A 12438-nucleotide genomic window follows, 5' to 3' on the forward strand; every position below is an offset into this window, starting at 1 on the left:
ACACCAAGGGTGTTCAGGGTTGGCGAAACGTTAGAGCCGTAATGCTATACTATTGCTCCTTGCGAAGAATAAAAAGGAACGGTGCCCAAAAATATTAATCTATTTCTGTGTTTAATATTGCAACGTAGTATTATTTCCTTTTGTTTTTTCTTTTAATTAATTTTTTTTAAATTTATTTTTTCCAACTAACATAAATTAAGTTGATGTGAAAAGATACGTAATAAAAAAATTAAAAATTATATATGAAATGACTCTCTTCCTAACAGTGCTGTTAAACAATATTATAATAATTTTCTTAAATGGGTTTCGGAATACATAATTTTTGTAAAACATCTTTTAACTGTGTTGTTTTTCTTGATTTACTAATTTTACTAAATATATACAATAAAAATCATTAATTCCATCATAATAAAAGTTTTAGCAATTTTTTTGCATTTTGTAATGTGTAACCGTAAAACGAGCTCTTGGTGTTTTTTTCTTTCATAGGCAGTAATTCAATATCTTAAAACATATATCTTTAAATACCTATAACTTTTCTAGCGTTTTATCTATAAAACGAATTTTGCAAGAATCAGAGTAACAGAAGAATATAATCGATTTTGAATGCATTCTATTAAGAATTTAATTAAAATTTTCCATATAATGATAAATTACGTTTTGAAATATGATGAAATAGAAATAAAATTCAATCACATTTATTTTAATATTTAATAATTAAATAGATTTTGTTAAAAATTAAAAACAATGACGTTTTTTCGATTTGTTGAATATTGAGTCATACACATTTTTTGTGGTGCAGTAATTCGTAAATGAATTCTTTTGCTAATACGCTCATACATACTTAATTTAAAAAATAAGAATTTCCAAATACATCAAATACATTTTTATGAAAAAATACAATATAAAGTATCTATATGTCTATGTATATCTGTAGACAATATTAAGACAATAGATTAAAACATGTTGGTGAAACTTGAAAAAAAAGATAAACATAATTTTTGTACTTCATTCAATTTAATTTGAATTTATTACAATCTTGAGGAAGTTAAATTTGTAACGAATGTGTAGCAAAATTATTACTATTATATTTTCTTGGTCCTGTCATTATCAACAAACGGGGAAGCCTATTAAAGGTTTTACTTTTATATTAAGAACGCCAGTACTTTTAAAATTTTATTGCGACGAAAAAGGTGAGTCAAAGTTACTGTGGCAGCACTTAATACTTTTAGAGGCTAAAACCATGCCACAGAAATGTAAAATGTCTTAGCGCCCAAAACAATTTTAATAACATTTTGTTGTCGAGTTGGGCAATATTACTGAACTTTTGAGCGTTAAATCTTTTTTGTATTTTATGAAGTTATAAATAAAAAGAAGCGCTTATTTTTATTGCCAAGATAACGACAAGATATTTAAAAAGGTCTTATCCCCAAAAATTGGCTTTATCGCCCAAAAATTTGTTCGTTTGCGTTTTAAAATTTGGGCATTCTGACAAATTTTTTGTTGATGGGCAATACGACATTTCGAGTTTTGAATTTTACATTTTATTATATGTATGTGGAAACACGCCTCAGATGCACACCTCACTGTTTATGCACTTTTCAGAGCGCTACTGAATTTATTTTAGCCGTTATGACATTGAAAGTTGGTTTGGGTAAAAACACATTTTATTTGGCCCTTGTGAAGTTTTCTTAGTGATGACGTTTTTCTTTTTGGACTTTTTATGATTAAGGTTGTGTCGATAGGTGATAAGACTTAAGAAACGATGGAAATCATAATCGTCCTAATGACTTAAAATGAATGTCAAATTGAGAATTCTTCCATCCAAAATGACAACTTATTGGAATTTGTGATCAATTTTGGGCTTTATGATATTTTATGATTTGGGGGTTATGGTATATGGTAAAATTTCTAACTATTTTTAATAACATTTTCCGTTACCAATTCTGATCAGTTCTTTGTGAAATGACACGGTCAGGAAAATGTTCCGTTTCGTTGAAAATAAATATTACCCGCATTAGTATCTTTCTTTTTTGATCTAACAAAATCTTTAAAGCCAGGGTTAGAATCCAGTCCATAAAAGTAAGGTTCAAGTACAATTTCATCACCAGTCCAAAAATAGCACCAAAAATTTATACATTGAAGATAGTGGGGCGTTTTAAAAATCCATCTGTTTCCTACGGGCCCGAAATTTTGTATGGTAGATAGACCATATATAGGGTTTTTCAATAAGGGTGGGTAAATGTTGTGTGTCGATGTCGTAGAGTTTGCTGTGTGGCACGAAGCGCCGGCCGTGTTGCTCAAGCCACATGTCGCCTAGGTCTATATGGTTCATCGTACCATCGTTAGATTTAGCGCTCGCGGTTGACGGTACCGCCTCACTAACGTCGTTTTCAAAAAAGTACGAACCAATTACTTCGCCGGCCCAAAATCCACATCAAACGGTAACTTTTTGAGGATGCATTACCACCTGGTTAGTTTCGTCCCATATACGGCAATTTCGTTTGTTAACACAGCCATTCATCCAAAAATGCGCCTCGTCACTAAATATGATTTTTCGACCAGGATTGAGGTCCTCTCCCAAACGATTTGAAGCCCAGTCAGCGAAAATACGGCGGCATTGTCTATAGTCATAAACTTTAAGCTCCTGGGTCAGTTGGATCTTGTACGCGTGTAGGCCTAAGTCCCAATGCAACATTCGCCAATTTGAAGTCTGCGAAAGGCCGAGTTCTCGTGAACGGTGAAGAATAGACTGCCTCGGGTTCTGCTGTATTCTTTCACGGACTGGGGCGATGTTTTTGGCCGATCTTGCATTCCTTGAACGTAATAGTATTTGTTGATTGTTCATTGAATCAGTCGTCTCAAATTTGGCCACCATACGTTGAAGAGTCGACTGTCTACCGTAAAATGGGCACAATTTTACGCAACGTTTGCGTTGACGAACACTCATTTAATAACAAAGTTTTATCATGTTCAATCGTGTAACTTACCATAATGATTTGGCATAAATAACTGAATAATAAACAAAATATTTGACAGATGCCACCAAAAAAAATGGCAGCTATGGGACATCAAAATCTACCCGCGCCAATTTAAGAACCGTATATAAACCACTCAATATAAACTTAAAAAACCTTAAGACCTAAGTATTTATGCAAATACTATGTAATTTTGAAAGGATGTCTCCTTCTCAAACATGTGCCAATGTCGTGGAGACAGGTCAAAGTAGTTTTTATCCCGAAAGTGGGTAGGCGAAGTCACGAATCCGCGAAGGATTTCAGACCAATAAGCTTAACATCTTTTGTGCTTAAAACCTTGGATCGCATTCTTGATTACCATATTAGAGAAATCCTAGTTGGACGATCTCTCGAAAGCTCTCAGCAAGCTTATCTTAAGGGCAAATCTACGGAGAATGCCCTCCATGAGGTAGTGCGTACTGTAGAACAAACAATCCATTATAAAGAATTTACTCTTGCCACCTTCCTAGACATAGAAAGTGCTTTTAACAACTTCCTTACAGAATCCATAAAAGAATCGCTCGTTAAGTTCGGTGTAGAAGACTTCATTCGAGAATGGATTATTTCCATGCTCAGTGGTAAAAAGATTCGAGCCTCTCTGGGCAATACAATCGCAACAAAATACGTGAGTAGGAAAACACCCCAGGGTGGTGTTTTTTCGCCTCTTCTATGGCTTCTGGTCATGGATACAATTCTCGTTAAATTAGAGAGATGTGGAGTGAAGGCGGTAGCCTACGCGGATGATTTGGTGCTATTGGTGTCAGGAAAGTACACCTCTGTGATTAGTGAAATCACGGAGTCAGCTTTGAAGAAAGTTAGCAACTGGGCCACGAGTTGTGGACTAGGAGTGAACCAAAGTAAAACTGAACTGTTGCTCTTTACCACTAAAACTAAAGTACCTCCCTTCACACTACCTCGACTCAATGGTCAAATCCTATCATTGTCTTCCAGTGCAAAACATTTGGGAGTTATACTCGACCCTAAACTAAACTAGAAACTAAATATTGAAGTACGGGTTAAGAAGGCCTGTGTTGCCTTCTACGCCTGCAGCAAAACTAACCGCAAAAAGTGGGGACTTCAGTCGAAGATGATTTTATGGACGTACACAGCCGTAGTCGCCCTATCTTAACATATGGTTCGATTGTGTGGTGGCCTGCTCTTAGCAAACCCTATAACATTAATAAGCTAAAGAAGGTTCAGAGAACAGCTTGCGTAGGCACCAAACGTTATTTTGGATCTTCTACCAATCGACCTTTTTATTAAATACATAGTTTCCTGCAGCGCTATTAGGCTGAAGGAATCAAATAGCTGGTTGCCAAAACCTTATGGTCACAGCAACACTACGAAATAAATTCCCTCATATATTATCTCGGTAGACACTGACTACTGCATTCCCACTTTGAACCTTAGTACGGGTTTTAAGGTTATTTTCAAATCCAGAGAAGATTGGGAGGATGACATCGTGTCGATAGGTTTCGACACAACCATCTTTACTGACGGCTCAAAGATGGAGTGCGGAGTCGGTTCTGGGATCTTTTCTGAGTTCCTAAATGTAGCCAAATCCCTTAGGCTTCCTGACTTTGCTAGCGTTTTTCAGGCTGAACTGCTGGCAATAAGGGAGGCATGTAAGATACTTAAACAAAACCTAAACCAAAACCAAAATGTGGATATCTTTACAGACAGTCAGCAGCTGTCAAAGCCATTAACTCGGCCATATCCTCATCTAAATTGGTCCAGCAATGTCGCGATGAGCTTGCGAACCTGAATATTAACCTTGGTGTCACCCTGATCTGGGTTCCGGGCCATAGTGGTATCGTGGGAAATGAACGGGCTGACGAGCTAGCCAGGCAAGGATCGGCCTTTCATAGCTCACTTGCGGAAATGGTTAACATTCCTCTTGGTGCTATGAAGGGTACAATCTTTTCTATCTACCAAACTGAATCAAACCGAAGGTGGAGCAATTTACTCAACTGCATTATATCTAGGAAGATATGGCTCACCTATAACATAACCCGTACAAATGATCTTCTATGCAGGCCAAGGCAAGACATAGCCAGGATTGTTGCGGTATGTACCGGACATTGGCCTATAGGAGTTCATGCAGAGAAGTTGGGTATCTCTTACAACACCTTTTGCCGCAGCTGTAGTGACCAAAGAGAAAGTGAAACCATAATCCATTTTCTCTGCAAATGTCCTGCTTTGGCAAACACCAGAATAAAATGCTTTGGAAAAGCATTCTTTCAAGAACTCGATGAGGTATCTTTATTAGATTAGAGACCTAGATAAGAGACCTAATCTTTTTTCTCAATGCGACAAAATGGCTCTTACATAATCGCTATGAAGCTTCTCTATCAATCTATCCCTTTCAATAAAAGGTCAAACGAGTTGACATTTTTGAAGTGAACTTTAACAGTTACATTGCTTTGTTGAATGATGTATCTTTCTATTTGCAGTAATAGTGATGTTTTTTTCTTGTCAAATGTCAAAAGATAACATCTTCTCACAAGCTTTTTTCTAAACAAATCATAAACGTCTTGAAATTTAAACATACATAGGTACGCCCACCGGAAATGTGATTTTTTGAACGATAACTGATTGAAATCTGATTTATTTTAAAGTTTACATTTTTTATAATCTTTGTCTATAATTTTTCCGATGTGTTGATAAAACGTTATTCGGGGTATAGACGAATCAAACAAATAAAAGATCATCCAATTGTGTGTAGATGTTCTTAAGTTATAAACGCTAACATCTAATTTTGGTTCAACAAAAGATAGTTCAAAACTGTTAAGGGAATTTGTTTGTCAATTTTGATAGCACGTAGTGTTACTATCCATACAACTTGTCAATAGCTAAAATTATAGTTTAAAATATTTAAATTGAGAAAAAAATCCGTATTAAACTTATTTTGCATCCATTAGATTGTTCTTGGCTATTATAGCTTACCTCAATGATTCGTATGCACATTTCCTTGTTTTGCATAATGAGTTATATTTTTTACTGTGAATAATCTTCGTTGAAACTTGAAGCTTGAGCAACTTCATGTTTTCAAATACCTCATTTCTCAAACTTTATATTCATAATTACTATTTAACATTAAACTGAGTTAGTGAATTTTGTTTGGTTGAAATTTGATGAGAAGACTGTGAAGCATTGCAAATAGTGTTATAAAACTGTTTTTATGAACTTTAAAATCTCCACACAGAAGTTACACATTTTCCAGCTTCCTTCGACGATATAACCAAATACAACTTTTGCAGTTAATCAAAACATTACGAATAGCTTCTTTTAGATTAAAATGTATGACTTTATATTAAAAACGAAAAGTTAATAAAATCTTTTGAAAATTCAATGAATTAATTTTTAAAAGAAACAAATAAATTGTATTTCTTAAAAATATTGAATGCATTTCTAAATTAATTTATTCTTTAGTTACTTTGTTTTCTATACTTCCTATTTCTATTTAAAGTGTAATAAAATTGCATTAAAAAAATATACGTTACGTATAATTTTATAGGTAGTCGCATGACAGTCTTATTAAGTGTTTTAGTTATTCTTTCTCTAATATAGTAACTTACTTCTCTTATTATAATAACAATTTTATAGTGGAATATAGTGTTTGCTCCATTGATTAGAAAACCAGATTAAAAATCTTTATGTGAGTAGATAATGAGTTTTATAAATATTGAATATAGATAAGTATTTGTTTAAATCAAATCAAATGGATATAAGGATTTGATTTGTAAGGACATGAAATCAATATTATATTTGCTTAACGTAAGGCTTATCGATATTTAACCTAGGTTTTGTGATAATCATTCTGGTAACATCGAGATTTATTTTCTTAAATTATGACTAACGTGCGTTGCTCGTAAGACGGTATTCTTAAAAAAAAAGAAGTTTTTATAATGTGCACGCACTCTAGGGGTTATAAACACCCTTGTGATGATTACAAAGTGCGGGATATTAGGGATGGGTGTTAGGATGAACAATCCACATTGATTTGGTTGAATGTCTACACATTTTAATGAGTGGGAAATATTAAGTCTTATAAAAAATCAACATTTGTGAAGCCACACTTCACTTCAGAATCTCTGTACTTAACAGTAGCTTCGAAATTGGGTTAAGGGTAAACTGATGAGCATTCCTTGAAAGTAAACATTTATTTCTAATTTCTGTCTCAAGGTTTTTTCATTATTTTTCACTTACTTTTGTAACAAAAGTTACTGAGACCAGGGGCCTATTTCACCAAACAAGAAAACAACATTGTGCAACGTAAGACTGCAAAGTGTTTCACAAAATTTTCAATTTTTTAGACTCTATTTGAAAAGTGAAAGTTTTTTTTACCAATTTAAAATATAACTTTAAAATTTGTTTCCTACTTTGAAAAGTTGCAAAGTAAATCTTACATAGTTTTCATTAAGATCAAATATACGTTTTAAAAGATAACGCTAAATAAGTCGATCAAACAAAAATAATAAAAAGGTAGCCGTCTTGGAATTTGTAAAAAATAAATAAAAAGGGAATTTCATCATTAGATAAACTACAGTTTCTTAGCTTTTTCTGTGCAACATTGTGATATTGGTCTTCGTTTTTAGCTCAATGTAGAGTACACAAAGTTGTTGCGAGGGACCTAAACACATATTTCTTTGGATACTGAATTGCAGTTTATTTTATTTAGACAACACAAATTCAATGATACTTTTCGTTACTTGAAGGTTCTTTCTTGTCGAAAAATCATTTCCGATTTCGAAGTTAATTCTTTGTTTCAATACTCTTTGGTCACTTTTTTTAACTTCTGCGTTTTATTTTCAGCAGCCTTTTAAAAGAAACGTTTTTTTGCTATAAACTGTCAAATTCCATTGAAAGATGGCAATGATGTCGATAAATAAAGCCTCCACAAAATCAGACATGTTTGAAATTTAAAATTCGTGTTCTTTGGTAAATTCGTCAAATTAAAAAATGGCCTATGTCCATTGTATTGTTAACTATTATTTACTTCTTTATTTCGAAAACAGTTCATTTAACTTTTTATTAGTTTTCGAAAACTTTTCAAAATGTAAATACAAATTTCTTAAAAGCTTTTTCAATATTCATATATGATTATGATTTGTAAAGTTTCTTGCTGGCGAATCAGAAGAGCAAATACTTTGAAAAATACTAAACCGTTTCACTTTCCAAAAAAACTTTGAACTTTGCAAAACTTGAGTTTGGTGGAACGTATCTTGCAAATAAGATACTTTTCAATTCAATAATTGCCTCTTTGCTGGTTTGCATTTGTTAGATACGTACAGATTTTATAGATACATTATATAACAAAAATGTTTACAATCCGCAAATCCGGATTGAAAATAAAACACAATGAATGTAACAAGCCCTCAGTATAATTACTTTTAAATGTTTAATTTTTTAACAATATAAAGTTCATGAACAATAACACATAATTTTAAAGGATTGAATAGGAACAAAACCAGAAATCTTCGTGAATTAAAGCAGTTCTAAGCGCATTTTTTTCAAGACTCGTAAAATTTTATAATATTCATTTCATTCAATAAACTTTGTAATTTAATCTTCCCATAAAAAGTCCATTTTAATAACATCCCTTCTGATTTCCCTAAAATTGGGTAATTTTCCGAAGAAGTGGACAGTAACCTCTCTTAATGATAGGTTGGACAGATTACACTTTACGAGTAAATCAGGCCTGTGTGAAATGACCATCATAGAGATCACATGAACTTTATTTTATTCCTAAAAATAGTTGCTTTCAGCAAATTTATGTTTCAGTCTGCTATAGGTTGTTCTGTTCAAGGAATAAGATGCTTCAGCAATATATTCAGTTCTAAATTTTTCACCAACCTTTAAAATGATTTCATACAATATGTTTTTAGCGGCTGATAAATCCTCGATGGGTAAATAAAAATTAATGTGACATATCTCAGCAAGATCTTTCCATTCTTGGTACCAACTATTTCGATCTAGTATCGCTTTTTTGGCCACTCTTTTCACTACCCGTGAAGGTTGATTGTGACTTCAACGTTTTTATAATTAAAATAGATAGACCCGTTTCTAGCATTATGACGTAGTTTGGCGTATTTTGCGGCAGATGAAATATTCTTTTTATAGAGTGTGTTTGGAGTTTTCCAACCGAATTACTTTAATCTACTGCTTTAAAGATTTTAAACTTGTTATACTATGCGCTATACACATGTTCATGAAGAATTGTTTCCCTGTAATTTTGATAGCACTTTTCGGCTTAACCAATTTTTCCTTTTTTATAAAAGGTCGTACGGCTTAATGTAGCCTTCCCACGATATTTCAAACCAGTCAGCGAGTTATTCACCTGTCCATACTTCCTCCCTGGTTTCTTTATATGGGTGCAAAACACGACCAAACTTCAATGATAACCCAAGACTATACATCTATAGAATAGTGCACCTCGATTGATTGTTTCAAAAGCTGCTTTAAAATCGATACAAAATACAAACAATTCTTTCCTTTGGTTTTAAGAAATTATCTGCCAAGCTCCTGAACATAAAAATGTTATCTGTTGCTGAATAACTTGGAAAATTCCCTCAGCAAGTTTTCAGTCTTAATCCAACTAACAAGACGCTTATGCATCATCGTTGTAAATAGCGTTTGCGTTTGAAAAAAAAAAACATAATTTTCAAAGTGAAAAGTGTTTGGTGAAACAGGTCCCAGGCTCTCTGCTTCTTTTTGTTAAACTATGTTGAGTACAAATAAACTTCTCAATACGACAATGATAAGATCCCACTCATGTGGGAAAAGAACTTACTCCGATTTTCAACCCAGAAGCGTCTTGCACATGAGCTACGAACTGCGAATATTTTTGACTTTTCTTTCACATGAGCTTTATTAACTTCCCATAGGAAGTTATTGTAATGGGTCCGATTTGTCAAATTGAAAATTTTGACATTTCTCAACGTTTCAAGGTGCCTAGTTTCGAAATAAAAGATTTTTAGAAAGATGTCTGTGCGTGCGTGTTTACCTACGTTCGTACGTCCGTACGTTCGCGACGTTTTTTTCGTCCTCCATAGCTCAAGAACCAGAAGAGATATCAACTTCAAATAAATTTTGTTATACAGATAATAAGGCAGAAAGATGCAGAAAGGACTCTTAAGAAAATTGCGTGAGTGGTTTTTTTACCATAGCAGTTTGAAAAAAAGGTGAAAAATTTGGTTAACCCTAAATATCTTACGAACCAAAAACGCTAAAGACTTGAATTGAATTTTATATAATATATTGTAACGTGATACCAAACAGGTATATTTTTTGAAAAAAATCAATATGACGGTTTTTTTTAAAATCAATAAAACTGAACAAAAAATTTGTCACCTCCAAAATTTTACGACTGAAATATGATTTCGTCTCTAAAACAATTTTGTGCAACGAAGAATAATGTTTTTGACATCTGATAAAATTTTGAGAAAAATCTAATTGACAGTTTTTTTTATAAAAAATACAAATCTAAAAAAAAACATTACTCAAAGTTCGTAAAAATTGAATATCGATTCAAATATCTTTTCAAAAGCTTAAAATTTAGGCTTCAAGCTTATTTTATCTTATAATTTCGAAAAATGTTGAGAAAAATCGAATTGACAATTTTTTTACAAAAAATAAAAACCTAAAAAAAATTTATAAAAGTTGGTAAAAATTGATTTTCGACTCAAATTTCTTTTCAAAACTTTGAGATATTGGTTTTAGTTTACTTTTATCTTTCAAAAAATATTGTTGTTCAGTTAAAGTTTGAAAAAAAATCGAATGGACATTTTTTTTTACAAAAAATAAAACTCTAAAAAAACAGTACTAAAACTTGGTAAAAATTTACTTTCGGCTCAAATAGCTTTTCAAAAATTCAAAATATTGGCTTCAAACTTATTTTATTTCACAGAAAATATTGTTTTCAATATTCAGTAATTTTTATATAAAAATCCAACAGTCCGTTTTTTCATCTAAAATAAAATCTACAAAAAATACTACGCAAATTTGGTAAAAATTGTTACGAGTACTTTTAAGTAAGACAAATCGACAGACGGGATGGGAAGTTATCAGTGTGGGTCGCATCCCAGCCTCTTTTTTCAATTCGTAAACAGCGAAGAATTGTCAATTTAAAATTACCCTTTTTAACAAACAAAACAAGAGTGGTATAGTTTTGAGGTTAAGTTGTGCGCGAACAATTTATTCGTTGCAGTGTGGATGGTATGTGGAACGCGAATAGAGTTTGACAGCTCGTACTACCAAATTGTTTTAACAAAATTGTCTTGTTTTAAAGAACAAAATGCAAATAACATAATTGTCAATTGGTTTCTTATAATTTAAATGTGTTTTTGTTTGAAATTGACTTTTTGAAATGTTGTTCGCCCATTCGTTCATTCGTTGTTCGCTCTCATGTGCAAGGCCCTTAAGGTATCACCAATTCCTTAATTCTGTTTCCGTAAAGAAATTATTTTGACACAGATTTCAAAAGTACGTATCAATTAATCGGCGATTACAGAAATAATATTTATGAGTTAGGGTAGAGTCTAAATTGACTTTTAAATTGTTCAAGACTCTATTTGGATATTAACTTGAAACTATATGATTACCAAAAATGTATAGGATTTCTGGATTTCATCCTTCATACATATTTTTAAAATGTATTATATAAAATATCGTATTAAAAACAGGATAATAATGAAAACTTAAACCTTTCTTAGACACTATCGAAATGTTTCTTAATTCTATAGACATTATCATATTACTCCCCTTAATGACTTCCACCAATATTCTCTTCGTCTAGCTACGAATAATTATTAACATTCAGTTTACCCTTGAGTTTATTTAATAGACGTTTTTCAAAAACAGAGGTTCTTTCCCTTATAGCGTAGCTCGATTGCTATGCAAAATTCAGGACTCTAAACTCATTACCAAAAACTTGTCAATCATCCATAATCATCCCAGCACCACCACCGCACCGTTCACTTCAAATTACAATAATTTCTTAATTAAAGCCTAGAAAACAACTTATTCTGATCATCAAAATCAAATAATGAATAAAATTTAAATGAAAATGTCTCGTCGTCGAGTCGTTCTGCGTACAAATTAAGTGTGCAAATAAATTGAATAACACTCGAAGATAATAACCAGCCTTTAAAATCCAATCAGCACCAAACCAACTCGAAAACCAAGAAATATTGATTGTTTACGGATACCTTATTAAAATAAATAAACATCTTGTCAGTGTCAATTGTATCAAAATCTGTTTTGGTCAATATTGAAAAATAGGTTCGTTTCGTATAGATACATACATAGTTAGGATATTATAATAAGCTCACTGATGCCAGAGTATTATTACAACAAAAGTAATTTGCGATGGCAGAGAATAGATTTTAATTGAAAACAAAAATACTGTTTGATCTTGGAAATC

The 12438-nt window shown here is 32.4% G+C and overlaps 1 protein-coding gene across 10 annotated transcripts in view; it reads left to right on the top strand.

The window, feature by feature from the left end:
* Positions 1-12438, top strand: part of LOC129944648 (uncharacterized) — a 153488-nt gene that overhangs the window by 83908 nt on the left and 57142 nt on the right. The gene's annotated exons all lie outside the window — the stretch shown is intronic.

This window comes from Eupeodes corollae, chromosome 2, assembly GCF_945859685.1.
Source record: "Eupeodes corollae chromosome 2, idEupCoro1.1, whole genome shotgun sequence".
NCBI lineage: Eukaryota > Metazoa > Arthropoda > Insecta > Diptera > Syrphidae > Eupeodes > Eupeodes corollae.